At 48.5% G+C, this 13,325-nt stretch overlaps 1 non-coding gene across 1 annotated transcript; it reads left to right on the forward strand.

Moving 5' to 3' along the window:
* The first annotated feature begins 11,750 nt into the window (after positions 1-11,750).
* Positions 11,751-11,832, forward strand: TRNAS-AGA (transfer RNA serine (anticodon AGA)). Its single transcript has one exon. It is a non-coding gene; the product is annotated as a tRNA-Ser (tRNA).
* The last annotated feature ends 1,493 nt before the right edge of the window (positions 11,833-13,325 follow it).

Genomic DNA, 13,325 nt, shown 5'->3' on the forward strand with positions numbered 1-13,325 from the left:
CCCAGACATCTTCAGGATGTGCTCACTGACAGAACTGTTTTCCTCCATCTTACAACTGTAGAACTTGTCGGAGACATCATATCTCTCGACCCGGGCATGAGCTTGGAAAACTAGTTTCAGCTCTTCGAACATCTCATATGCTCCGTGATGCTCAAAACGCTTTTGGAGCCCCGGTTCTAAGCTGTAAAGCATGCCGCACTGAACGAGGGAGTAATCATCAGCGCGAGACTGCCAAGCATTCATAATGTCTTGGTTCTCTGGGACGGGAGCGTCACCTAGCGGTCCTTCTAGGACATATTGTTTCCTGGCAGCTATGAGGATGATCCTCAGGTTCCGGACCCAGTCCGTATAGTTGCTGCCATCATCTTTCAGCTTGGTTTTCTCTAGGAACGCGTTGAAGTTCATGTTGACATTAGCGTTGGCCATTGATCTACAAGACATATTTGCAAAGGTTTTAGACTAAGTTCATGATAATAAAGTTCTAATCAAATTATGAACTCCCACTTAGATTAGACATCCCTTTAGTCATCTAAGTGTTACACGATCCGAGTCGACTAGCCCGTGTCCGATCATCACGTGAGACGGACTAGTCATCGTCGGTGAACATTTTCATGTTGATCGTATCTTCCATACGACTCGTGTTCGACCTTTCGGTCTCCGTGTTCCGAGGCCATGTCTGCACATGCTAGGCTCGTCAAGTTAACCCTAAGTGTTTTCGCTGTGTAAAACTGTCTTACACCCGTTGTATGTGAACGTAAGAATCCATCACACCCGATCATCACGTGGTGCTTAGAAACGACGAACTGTAGCAACGGTGCACAGTTAGGGGAGAACACTTCTTGAAATTTTATAAGGGATCATCTTATTTACTACCGTCGTCCTAAGTAAACAAGATGCATAATACATAATAAACATCACATGCAATTATATAGTTGTGACATGATATGGCCAATATCATATAGCTCCATTGATCTTCATCTTCGGGGCTCCATGATCATCTTGTCACCGGCTTGACACCATGATCTCCATCATCATGATCTCCATCATCGTGTCTTCATGAAGTTGTCACGCCAACGACTACTTCTACTTCTATGACTAACGTTTAGCAATAAAGTAAAGTAGTTTACATGACGTTATTCAATGACACGCAGGTCATACAAAAAATAATGACAACTCCTATGGCTCCTGCCGGTTGTCATACTCATCGACATGCAAGTCGTGAATCCTATTACAAAGAACATGATCTCATACATCACAATTCATCATTCATCACAACTTCTGGCCATATCACATCACATGATCAATCGCTGCAAAAACAAGTTAGACGTCCTCTAATTGTTGTTGCATCTTTTACGTGGCTGCAATTGGGTTCTAGCAAGAACGTTTTCTTACCTACGAATCACCACAACGTGATTTTGTCAACTTCTATTTACCCTTCATAAGGGCCCTGTTCATCGATTCCGCTCCAACTAAGGTGGGAGAGACAGACACCCGCCAGCCACCTTATGCAACTTGTGCATGTCAGTCGGTGGAACCGGTCTCACGTAAGTGTACGTGTAAGGTTGGTCCGGGCCGCTTCATCCCACAATACCGTTGAGCAAGAAAAGACTAGTAGAGGCAAGTAAGATGACAAAATCCACGCCCACAACAAAGTTGTGTTCTACTCGTGCAAAGAGAACTACGCATAGACCTAGCTCATGATGCCACTGTTGGGGAACGTTGCAGAAAATTAAAATTTTTCCTACGGTTTCACCAAGATCCATCTATGAGTTCATCTAAGCAACGAGTCTAGGGAGAGAGATTGCATCTACATACCACTTGTAGATCGCGTGCGGAAGCTTGCAAGGTGATGATGTAGTCGTACTCGACGTGATCCAAATCACCGATGGCCTGCGCCGAACGGACGACACCTCCGCGTTCAACACACGTACGGAACAGCCACGTCTCCTCCTTCTTGATCCAGCAAGGAAGGGAGGAGAGGTTGAGGGAGATGGCACCAGCAGCAGCACGACGGCGTGGTGTTGGTGGAGCTGCAGTACTCCGGCAGAGCTTCGCTAAGCACTATGGAGGTGGAGGAGGTGTTGGGGAGGAAGAAGGAGGCAACCAAAGGCCAGGGCATTCAGGTATGAAGTCCCTCCTCTCCCTCCACTATATATAGGGGTGCCAAGGGGGGTGGCCGGCCCTAGGAGATCAAATCTCCTAGGGGGTGCGGCGGCCAAGGGGGGGTTTTCCCTCCCCCCAAGGCACCTAGGAGGTGCCTTACCCTCCTAGGACTCTTGCCCCCCTTGAACCCTAGGCGCATGGGCCTATGTGGGGCTGGTGCCCTTGGCCCATTAGGCCAAGGCGCACCCCCCACAGCCCATGTGGCCCCCCGGGACAGGTGGACCCACCCGGTGGACCCCCGGGACCCTTCCGGTGGTCCCGGTACAATACCGATAACCCCGAAACTTGTCCCGATGCCCGAAACAGGACTTCCCATATATAAATCTTTACCTCCGGACCATTCCGGAACTCCTCGTGACGTCCAGGATCTCATCCGGGACTCCGAACAACATTCGGGTTACTGCATATACATATCCCTATAACCCTAGCGTAACTGAACCTTAAGTGTGTAGACCCTACGGGTTCGGGAGACATGCAGACATGACCGAGACTCTCTTAGTCAATAACCATCAGCGGGATCTGGATACCCATGATGGCTCCCACATGCTCCTCGATGTTGTCATCGGATGAACCACTATGTCGAGGATTCGATCAAACCCTGTATGCAATTCCCTTTGTCAATCGGTACGTTACTTGCCCGAGACTCGATCGTCGGTATCCCAATACCTTGTTCAGTCTCGTTACCGGCAAGTCACTTTACTCGTACCGTAATGCATGATCTCGTGGCCAACACCTTGGTCACCTTGAGCTCATTATGATGATGCATTACCGAGTGGGCCCAGAGATACCTCTCCGTCATACGGAGTGACAAATCCCAGTCTCGATCCGTGTCAACCCAACAGCTACTTTCGGAGATACCTGTAATGTACCTTTATAGTCACCCAGTTACGTTGTGACGTTTGGTACACCCAAGGCATTCTTACGGTATCCGGGAGTTACACGATCTCATGGTCGAAGGAAGAGATACTTGACACTTGCAAAGCTCTAGCAAAACGAACTACACGATCTTTTATGCTATGCTTAGGATTGGGTCTTGTCCATCACATCATTCTCCTAATGATGTGATCCCGTTTATCAACTACATCCAATGTCCATAGTCAGGAAACCATGACTATCTGTTGATCACAACGAGCTGGTCAACTAGAGGCTTACCAGGGACATAGTGTGGTCTAAGTATTCACACGTGTATTACGATTTCCGGATAATACAGTTATAGCATGAATACAAGACAATTATCATGAACAATGAAATATAATAATACTTTTATTATTGCCTCTAGGGCATATTTCCAACACAGATATGCCAGGAATCCCACGCAGGCTGGCAGAGCACAGCCTAAATATCCTAAAAGGATTCAAGCCAGTCAAACAGGCCCTTCGACGATTTTCCGAACCCAAAAGACAGGCAATGGGAGAGGAGCTAGCCAAACTACTAGAAGCCGGATTCATCAGAGACATAAAACATCCGGACTGGCTAGCGACCAAAAAAGGTCAAATCCTGGCGCCTCTGTGTGGATTTTAAAGACCTTAATAAGGCCTGTCGAAAGGATCCTTTCCCCCTCCCCCGCATCGACCAAATCATCGATGCTACCATGGGGCACGATTCATTGTGTTTCCTCGACGCATACTCCGGATACCATCAAATCAAGATGGCAGAAACAGACCAGGCTGCAACGGCATTCATTACTCCATACGGACCATTCTGCTTCAACACAATGCCCTTCGGACTTAAAAACGCCGGCGCAACATATCAGCGCATGATTCAGACATGTCTGGCTACCCAGATCGGCAAAACAGTGGAGGCATACGTAGACGATGTGGTCGTTAAGACCAAACATGTCGAAACTCTAGTAGATGATTTGAGGCTCACATTCGACAACCTACGAGCATATGACATTAAGCTCAACCCGGAAAAATGCGTTTTCGGCGTACCAGCCAGAAAGCTCTTGGGCTTCATTGTATCCGGTAGAGGAATTGAAGCAAACCCAGCCAAGATCCGAGCTCTGTCACAATTGGATATCCCAAAAGACCTCAAACAAATACAAAAATTGACTGGATGCGTGGCGGCGCTAAGCCGCTTCATCTCCCGTTTGGAAGAAAAGGCATTGCCTCTCTACGCCTCCTCCGGCGCACCGAACACTTCGAGTGGACGGATGTTGCCACGGCCGGACTCGAAGAAATAAAGGTCATATTAGCAACAAATCCAGTCCTGACTGCGCCCAACCTAGGCGAACCAATGTTATTATATATCGCGGCAACACATCAAGTTGTCAGTGCAGCGCTCGTCGTCGAACGAGAAACAGAAGGACATAAATTCCCTCTTCAAAAACCAGTGTACTATGTATCCACTGTCTTAACTCCATGAAAGTCCCGGTATCCACATGATCAAAAGATAGCGTATGCGGTGTTCATGGCATCCCGGAAGCTGCGACACTACTTTCAAGAGTGCTCGATAACAGTGGCCTCCGAAGTTCCTCTCAACGACATCATAAACAACCGCGACGCGACGGGCAGGATTGCAAAATGGGCCATTGAGCTCTTACCATTTGACATAACCTACAAACCAAGGCGAACTATAAAGTCGCAAGTGTTGGCCGACTTCATCGCCGAATGGACCGAAGCCGAACTCTCTAAAGAGTACGGCGCATACTCCAATTGGACATGCATTTCGACGGCTCCAAAATGTTGGCTGGCCTAGGGGCTGGCGTCGTATTGACGTCCCCAACCAGAGACACAGTCGAATACATACTTCAGATAATGTACACGGACTCCAACAATGCAGCCGAATATGAGGCCCTTCTACATGGTCTCCGGATGGCAATCTACATGGGTATTCAACGCCTAGAGGTGCACGGGGATTCAAACCTTGCAATATCCCAAGTAAATGGAGACTTTGACGCCAAGGATCCGAAAATGGCAGCCTATCGTAACACCGTCTTAAAAATGTCAGCTCGGTTCGAAGGACTCGAATTCCACCATGTAGCCCGGGATAATAACCAGGCAGCCGACATGTTGGCGCGCATCGGCGCAAAACGCGACGCCGTCCCTCCAAACATCTTCCTGGAGCGGCTCTTTAAGCCATCCGTATTACGGGAAGATGAGTCCGGAAACAACAACCTGGAAACAACAGCGCCACCCAACACGGAACATTCTGACACAGTCGGTGGCTCAGCCAATGAAATAACACCCTCAGCCCATGAAATAATGGCAGTAATTGCCCCATGGACGGAACCATTCCTAGCCTACTTAACTAGGCAGGAACTTCCCGAAGACCAAAATGAGGCCCGCTGCATAGTTCGGCGATCTAAAGCCTACAAGGTCCATAAGGGAGAACTCTATAAGAAAAGCACAACCGGATTCCTTCAAAGGTGCATCTCCGAAGAGGAAGGGCGAAATCTCCTGGCTGAAATTCACGCCGGACTCGGCGGGCACAACGCCGCAGCCCGGGCCCTTGTAGGCAAGGCCTTCCGTACAAGATTTTATTGGCCGACAGCCCGGGCGGATGCTCAGGACTTAGTCCAACGATGCGTCCGTTGCTAGCTCTTTGCTAATCAAAGCCACATGCCACCCACCGCCCTCAAAACTATACCCATCACCTGGCCGTTCGTGGTCTGGGGGCTTGACATGGTTGGACCCCTTAAAGGGGGAACCCACAAGCAAAAATACCTATTGGTCATGGTGGACAAATTCACCAAATGGATAGAGGCCAAGCGAGTTAAAACGGCTGAATCTGGACCCGTGATAGACTTCATATCCGGGGTAGTACACCGTTATGGTGTCCCCCACAGCATCATCACTGATAATGGCACGAATTTCATGGCCGACGAGGTTAAACTCTGGTGCAAAAACATGGGCATCAAGCTCGACTACGCTTCAGTCTATCACCCCCAAACTAATGGTCAAGTCGAACGAGCAAACGGTCTAATCATGAGCGGCATCAAACCCAGACTAGTGCGGTCCCTCACAGAATCTAACACGCACTGGGTAGAGGAGCTCGACTCCGTACTCTGGGGGCTGCGGACCACACCGAACCGCACTACCGGATTCACACCATTTTTTATGGTGTACGGCGCAGAGGCAGTTCTGCCCTGCGATATAATTCATGACTCACCTCGTGTGCGCATGTACGAAGAAAGAGAAGTCGAGTTGGATCGGCAGGACAGTTTGGACGCCTTAGAGGAGGAGCGGGACGTGGCAAAGACTCGTTCCGCATTCTATCAGCAGCAGGCTCAAAGATATCAAAGCAGAGAAGTACGGGCCAAAACTTACAATGTTGGCAAACTTGTTCTACGCCTGCCAGACAAGAAAAAGGACAAACTTAAGCCCAAATGGGAAGGTCCCTTCATCATCGACCAAGTCCTAACTGGCGGAGCATACCGTCTACGTAACGCATCTGACAACCGACTCGAGCCGAACCCATGGAACGCAGCCCGTCTCCGAAGATTTTACGCCTAGCGCCGGACTCAGAGTTCGTCTCCTCCCTTCGTCCACCTTTTATATTTTCGCTGTCTTTTGTTCCCCTCCTTCTCCCCCCCCCTTTTTTAGTAAAAGCCTTTGAGGGCTGATCTGCGCATTGTTCGCACACACTTGAGGAGCTACTCGCACTCATTATACCTGGGGCTTCTTTGACAGAAGCTTATTTATACGGGCTTCATGCCCAACACATGTGTCATACTTCCGCATGTACCTTTTATTCACCATTATATGCATCGATATGACTTAAGTTTTGGCCAAGCTGGGTTGCCTGGCTCCTGTGCTTACCCCTACGTTCCCGATTGTTCGGCTAGGAGGTAAAGGGAGCACCTCTGCGATTGTTACTACCGGGTCAGCTGGATGTGTACCTCAGACTGGGTGAAGCTAAAAGCTAGCGTTCTTAAGGGAATATTCGGTCGGTGACTTGAAAGATGAGTTATTACTTATTTATTTATCTGCCCCCAGATGTTTTTTCTGCTCTCTTCACAGTACGGACATGCACCTTAGGGCATGCCTCCCAGGGAAAGGAACCCCTAACGGAACTATTCTCCCTGGAAGATGTTTCTTACTAACCATGTAATATAACATAACTAGTTGGGCACTTGTATGATAAAGCACTAATGACCCCTACGCCTGGTCTCCATGCATGCCCCGGTTTTTATAACCGTTAGGGTATTCGGACACACTCCGGACTCTTGGGTCCAGAGGTTGAAGCGAAAAGGTCCGCAAAGACAAACGATCTACAATCCGGCTAGAAGGCATTTTACATGTCATTTTAAAATTACATCGTCAAATTGACTGATTGAACTCCTCTTCAATCCCATCTAACAGTCTGTCTAGTTTACAGTCCCGTTGGGAATATTTTGCGGCCAACTCAACTTGGCCGTACATCAAACTCACAGGGATCTCCTTCCCATCGGGCCCCACAGGTCCGACTTCGGCCATGTGGTTTGGATCGGCCTTCGTGTACCGCGTCTTCACCATGGCCCAGGCCTCTCTAGCGCCTTGACGGCAGGCCGATATCTTCCACAGACGGAAGCGCTGTCGTACTCCATGAAGCTTCTCAGCAAGCTCTCCAAGACCCTCGGGTAGGGAGACAGACGGCCATAAGGCCTGGACGACGCTGCTCATCGCCTGCCGAATATGTTCGTGCAGTTGCAGCAGCTCGGGAAGAAGGTCACCCGTGGAACCAGGCATTTCCTCCGCCGGACGACCCGTGAGCACACCTACAGACACATTTCTGTCAATCGACTTCCTCGCCGAACTCTTCTTTTCAAAAGAGTTTGCTCAAGCACTTACTATAAATGCCGTGACGAAGCCGCCGATTCTCCTTTACGGAGTCAGATAGCTGGACCCGAACATCTTTTAGTTCTTCGCCCAGCTGGGTGTTGGCATCTTGGAGTTTGTTCCTGTCCTGCTGCACCCTCATAAGCACCTTCTCGCTGGCCTTCAGCTGGCGCAACAGATGTTGCTTGTCCGGATCCAGTCCGGCACCCTCTGCAATATTATTGTCAGACTTACGCACACGCCGCACTTTATTAACTACCTATCTTTTCGAAGTATGTATTACCAGCGGGGGTTTCTGTGGCTCCCCCTGTGGCGGCCAGTGCGGCCTCAAGTTGGGCCTTGCACTCTCGGAGCTCCTGGGACAGGTGGGTATTCTTCTCCATAAGATCCCGCATAACAAATGATCCTTAAATCAGTTATTTTAACTATTTTAAGTCTCGGGGGCTACTGGCATATATAACTATTAAAATTCCTTACCCGTATGTCCTTTACATACTGCTCCGTAGCTCTGGTTAAACCATTTTGAGCGGCACTGAGGTGCGCGTCTCCCGCATTAAAGGCATCCAACGCCTTCGGAGAGAAACACACGTCACGAAGAACTGTCCGGCGACACCTGTGATTCATGGTGCTCTCCACCTCAGACCTGGTGGTGGACAGCCTGTCGGCATCCTCCGTTGGAGGAGCATCCAGCTCGCGCCTTGCGCTCGCCTCCCCCTCCGGACCAGGTGTTGGAGCCTGGCTGGCGAAGGCTTGGTTGGCAACCTCTCCGGGCACGGTCCGGCGAGCGCTCTTTCTCCTGGAAGAATCATGAGCATTAATACACCTCCCAGGAGTCTTTACCTTGAAGACAATGGTGAGCCATACCGTTGCGGCGACGTTTCGATTCGCGCCGCACTCCTCTTTCGCCTGCTGGGCCGCACTGACCCTTGTCGGTCAGTCGCCGCGGGATCGGCTTCCCACCTCAAGGGCACCTCCTACGAAACACCGTTGGTATACAGTGGTCAGAAATAAGCATGAGCGAAATAATGGTGTCAGGGCTTCTGTTGTAGTTACCTGGGAAGCCGGAGATAAACCGGGGTAGTCAGCCGTAATGGCGACTAGAGCATTGTCCATGCTGAGTTGGTGGAACACCCCGTCAATCAGCTCCACCTCTATGACCGGATCCTCTTCGGAGGCCGGATCAAGGGATCTTCCCAGATCCTCGGGTTGTGGAGTCGGGCTTTGTATGCCCTCCACATCCCGGCGCAGTTCCTGCGTCGAAATCATAAAGTAAAACACTTAACTTTGAAAGCACGAATCGGATAGACAAACGTCCGCTTACCCAGCTTCGAGGGTTATTCATGGAGAATCCATTCAATGGACTCGTGCGGAGGAAGTCCTCCTTCTTCCCCTTGTACAAGCCGGACAGGATCTTCATCGGATCGGTGGTCGATCCCGGCCCCTTGCGGCCGTGACGGGTAGCGTCATTCTCCCCGTTGAAATCCCACATGGGGTGGCCCCTATATTGGAGTGGCTGTACCCCTCGCATAATGCATGTGGCCATGACTCCGATCATGGTCAGTCCGGAATGGGCCAGTAACCTTATCCGGCCCATCAGATATTGGACACTCCTGTCATCCTCCCGTTGAGAACTCCGCGGGCGCCAACTCAGGCGTTTCTTTAGAGGAGCGTTGCTGAACTCCGGGAGGCCGATCCAAACTGGATCCGGCAGAGGGGCGTCTTCCATATAAAACCATTCCGAAGTCCAGTCTTCAGACGCCTTCTTTGGGGTTCCGGATAGATATCCGGTCCCGGCGATGCGCCATATTTCGGCTCTGCCCACTTGATATATCGACCCCTCATGAGAACGGGGTACGAGACAAAACAATCTCTTCCACAGCGTAAAATGGGGCTCGATGCCCAAGAACAGCTCGCAAAGAGCTACAAAACCCGCGATGTGCAAAATGGAGGCAGGTGTAAGGTGGTGAAGCTGGAGTCCATAGAACTCCAGGAGCCCCCGGAGAAACGGATGTATGGGAAATCCGAGTCCCCTTATTAGATAAGGGACAAAGCATACCCACTCTCCTCGGGATGGATTGGGGACGCTCTCCACTTGCTTCCCACCCTTGTAGGTGGCCAGTCCGGCTCGAACCGGAACCATGAAGGCCGGAGGAAGATATCCCTCTGCTTGGAGCGTCACCAGCTCGCTATGTGGAACTGAACATCTCCTCCAATCTCCTGGCTGAGGGCTGGGAGCGCGAGAGGAGGAGCCACGTCGACTATCCATGATGGAATGGATTTTGGTCAGAGGCGCTTCGATGAGTACTTGCGAAAGGAGGATGGTGTGATTTGGATCTAGATCCTCGCCTCTCTTATAGGCAGCTCATTCGCGCGGTTAGGGAGTAAAACGCAAAAATACCCTAACTTTTCGCATTCATACGACACGTGGAAGAGGGCCATTATTGGACGTGGAAGCCAAGGAGCGCAACATTTATAAGGGAGCCGGACACTATTCATCAGGCACATGGAATTTAAAGGAGAACCCGCCTTGCAACGTCGAAGACAACCTGCGCGCCGGACTCGTCGTCATTGAAGCCTGGTTCTGGGGCTACTGAGGGAGTCCTGGACTAGGGGGTGTCCGGATAGCTGAACTATCATCATCGGCCGGACTCCAAGACTATGAAGATACAAGATTGAAGACTTCGTCCCGTGTCCGGATGGGACTTTTCTTGGCGTGGAAGGCAAGCTTGGCGATACGGATATGTAGATCTCCTACCATTGTAACCGACTCCGTGTAAATCTAGCCCTCTCCGGTGTCTATATAAACCGGATGGTTTTAGTCCGTAGGCGAACAACAATCATACCATAGGCTAGCTTCTAGGGTTTAGCCTCCTTGATCTCGTGGTAGATCTACTCTTATAATACCCACATCATCAATATCAATCAAGCAGGACGTAGGGTTTTACCTCCATCAAGAGGGCCCGAACCTGGGTAAAACATCGTGTCCCTTGTCTCCTGTTACCATCCGCCTAGACGCACAGTTCGGGACCCCCTACCCGAGATCCGCCGGTTTTGACACCGACACCTTGTTTCACAGTTGATTTTATGCAGTCAAGACATCTCTACACTTTTCTATCTGACAATAGCTTCCTCTTTTCAACAAACCATAGAGGTCTCTTCCCACTATTTTGGTTGACACTCCATTATAATAATAATTCTTGACTGGAGTTTGTTGGCATTGAAACGGTTCCTTAGCTTGTCCTAAGTGACATTTTCATGTGTGATTATATACTTGCATAAATGTGTGCATATGAAAAATCATGATGAATCTTCTAAATAATTTTGAGTTTTATACATTGGGAACACTGGGTGGTCTTTTAATACAGGAGACATGTTGATTAAGGAGAAACGATATTTCAAATTATTTGTACGAGTTGAGAGTAAGATATTGTGTATTTTATAGGGAATTTTCAAATTTATGAATAAATTATCTTGTATTAAGTTTAGTATACTGTGTTAATCCAAATAGGCGCATGTTGCACGTGCATATTTGTTAGTTCAAATAGACGTGCGTTGCACGTGCACACTTACTAGTACTAGGAAACGCAAGATGTAAGTGTCATGCAGAAGCGTGAAAGCTATCGCTGGAACCATGTAAGTGGCACGCAACAAATGATATAGAGCGGTTCCCTCGTGCGACTTTTAGTTACAACAACCAGAAAGAAGATTAAGAATTCCTCTTACGTATATTAGCATAATACAATCAACGAAGAAGCAACTGAAGCCCTATACCTTTTGTATTCGTTCCACCTTACTTAAGAAGCCTTAAGTCCAAATTTTAGCATCAAAGTGGTCGTGCCGGAGTGGTTATCGGGCATGACTAGAAATCATGTGGGCTTTGCCCGCGCAGGTTCGAATCCTGCCGACCACGCACTTTTTTCACTATATTCGGCTAGAAATGTTATTTTTTGCACAGTAAAACCATCTTCTAGTTATTTTTTTTCAGTCAAGATAATTTTAAATTTTTATTTAACATCTTATGGCATAAGACAATAAGGTAGGAATATCTCAAAATTAATGTTCCATTTGGGGATAATGTTCATGCAACTTGTCAAAGTTGTTACACTAGGTCACAAAAATTATAGGTAATTCACACCCAAAAATGAAGTGCTAGAAGCAATGCAGAGTATACCATCTTCTCTTTTTGGGCCATCCGCAAAAGGAAAAATCTTCTCTTTTGGGGCCAAAAACTATGTAGACTTCCCATCGCGGGGTCTTCCATGAGAGCGGGACTTTTTTTTGTACCTCTTTATTTCTTCAGAGTTTTTTATTTCCTAAAAAACATGATCTGTTTTCTCCTAACTTCACGTCTTTATCAATAAAATTGTATTTAACATCTTATGGCATAAGACAGTAAGTTAGGAATGTCACAAAAATAATGTCCCATTTGAAAAAAAACGATCATGCAACTTGTCAAAGTTGTTCCACTATGTCACAAAAATTATACCAATCCACGCCACGAAAAAGAACGGTGCTACGCACCAAAAGTTTGAAATATGATAGTTGTTCCATGCTGCAGATCAATCCATCATTTTTTTCTTAGCACAGACAATTCGGTGCCGCAAAAAAGTGTCGGAGAGAGTTCGTACATAAACTGCCTTTTGCATCAAATTTGCACACAAAAAACACACCACTCCTGTGTTGGCAACCGAGCCAACATGGGGAGGTGGGACCCTAGCGTCGTCATTTCTCTCTCTCCCTACTCATACTCGTCTTGTCGCCGTCGGAAGGCACCCATCGATAAAGCTTGGGTCGGCCCCAATCAATGCATCGGCAGGGTTCAACTTCCTGCCGTTGCGAAGTTTCAAACAAGTTGATGGATGGAGGCAGTGCAATCAACATTTTGTATGCTAGCATGCTGAAGCAGATGGGCATCTCCAAATCCAAATTGAGTGTGAGCCACAAGTAGTTTCATGGAGTGATTTTAAGGATGAAGGCCAAGCCTCTGGGTCAGATCTCCCTGGTGGTTGTCTTTAGTGACAAAAAAAAATTCCACAAGGAGAACCTCATCTTTGCGGTAGTCAGCTTCACGAGCGCCTATCACGCCATCCTAGAATGGCCGACTTAAGCCTAATTCATGGCTAGGCTAGGGTATGTATACAGTTGAAGATGTTGTCCGAATCGCTTTTACTCCAACATCGAATTTGTTGCCTTCTTCATCATGAATCTGTTCCACAAGAGAGCACAACCTATTTCTCAACAATGAAGGAGATAAAAAAATAGGGGTTAGGCCATAGCTATAGCAGCATGCTCGGCACTAGTGCATTGGGGATCGAAGGACAGGTGTTATCGCTCTAGTGGGGCGAATCCAACACCGCGGATGATGACAAAGTGCAGGTGGAGGGGCTCCACTACAGGTTGATG

This window comes from Triticum aestivum, chromosome 6B (assembly GCF_018294505.1).
Source record: "Triticum aestivum cultivar Chinese Spring chromosome 6B, IWGSC CS RefSeq v2.1, whole genome shotgun sequence".
NCBI classification, from domain to species: domain Eukaryota; kingdom Viridiplantae; phylum Streptophyta; class Magnoliopsida; order Poales; family Poaceae; genus Triticum; species Triticum aestivum.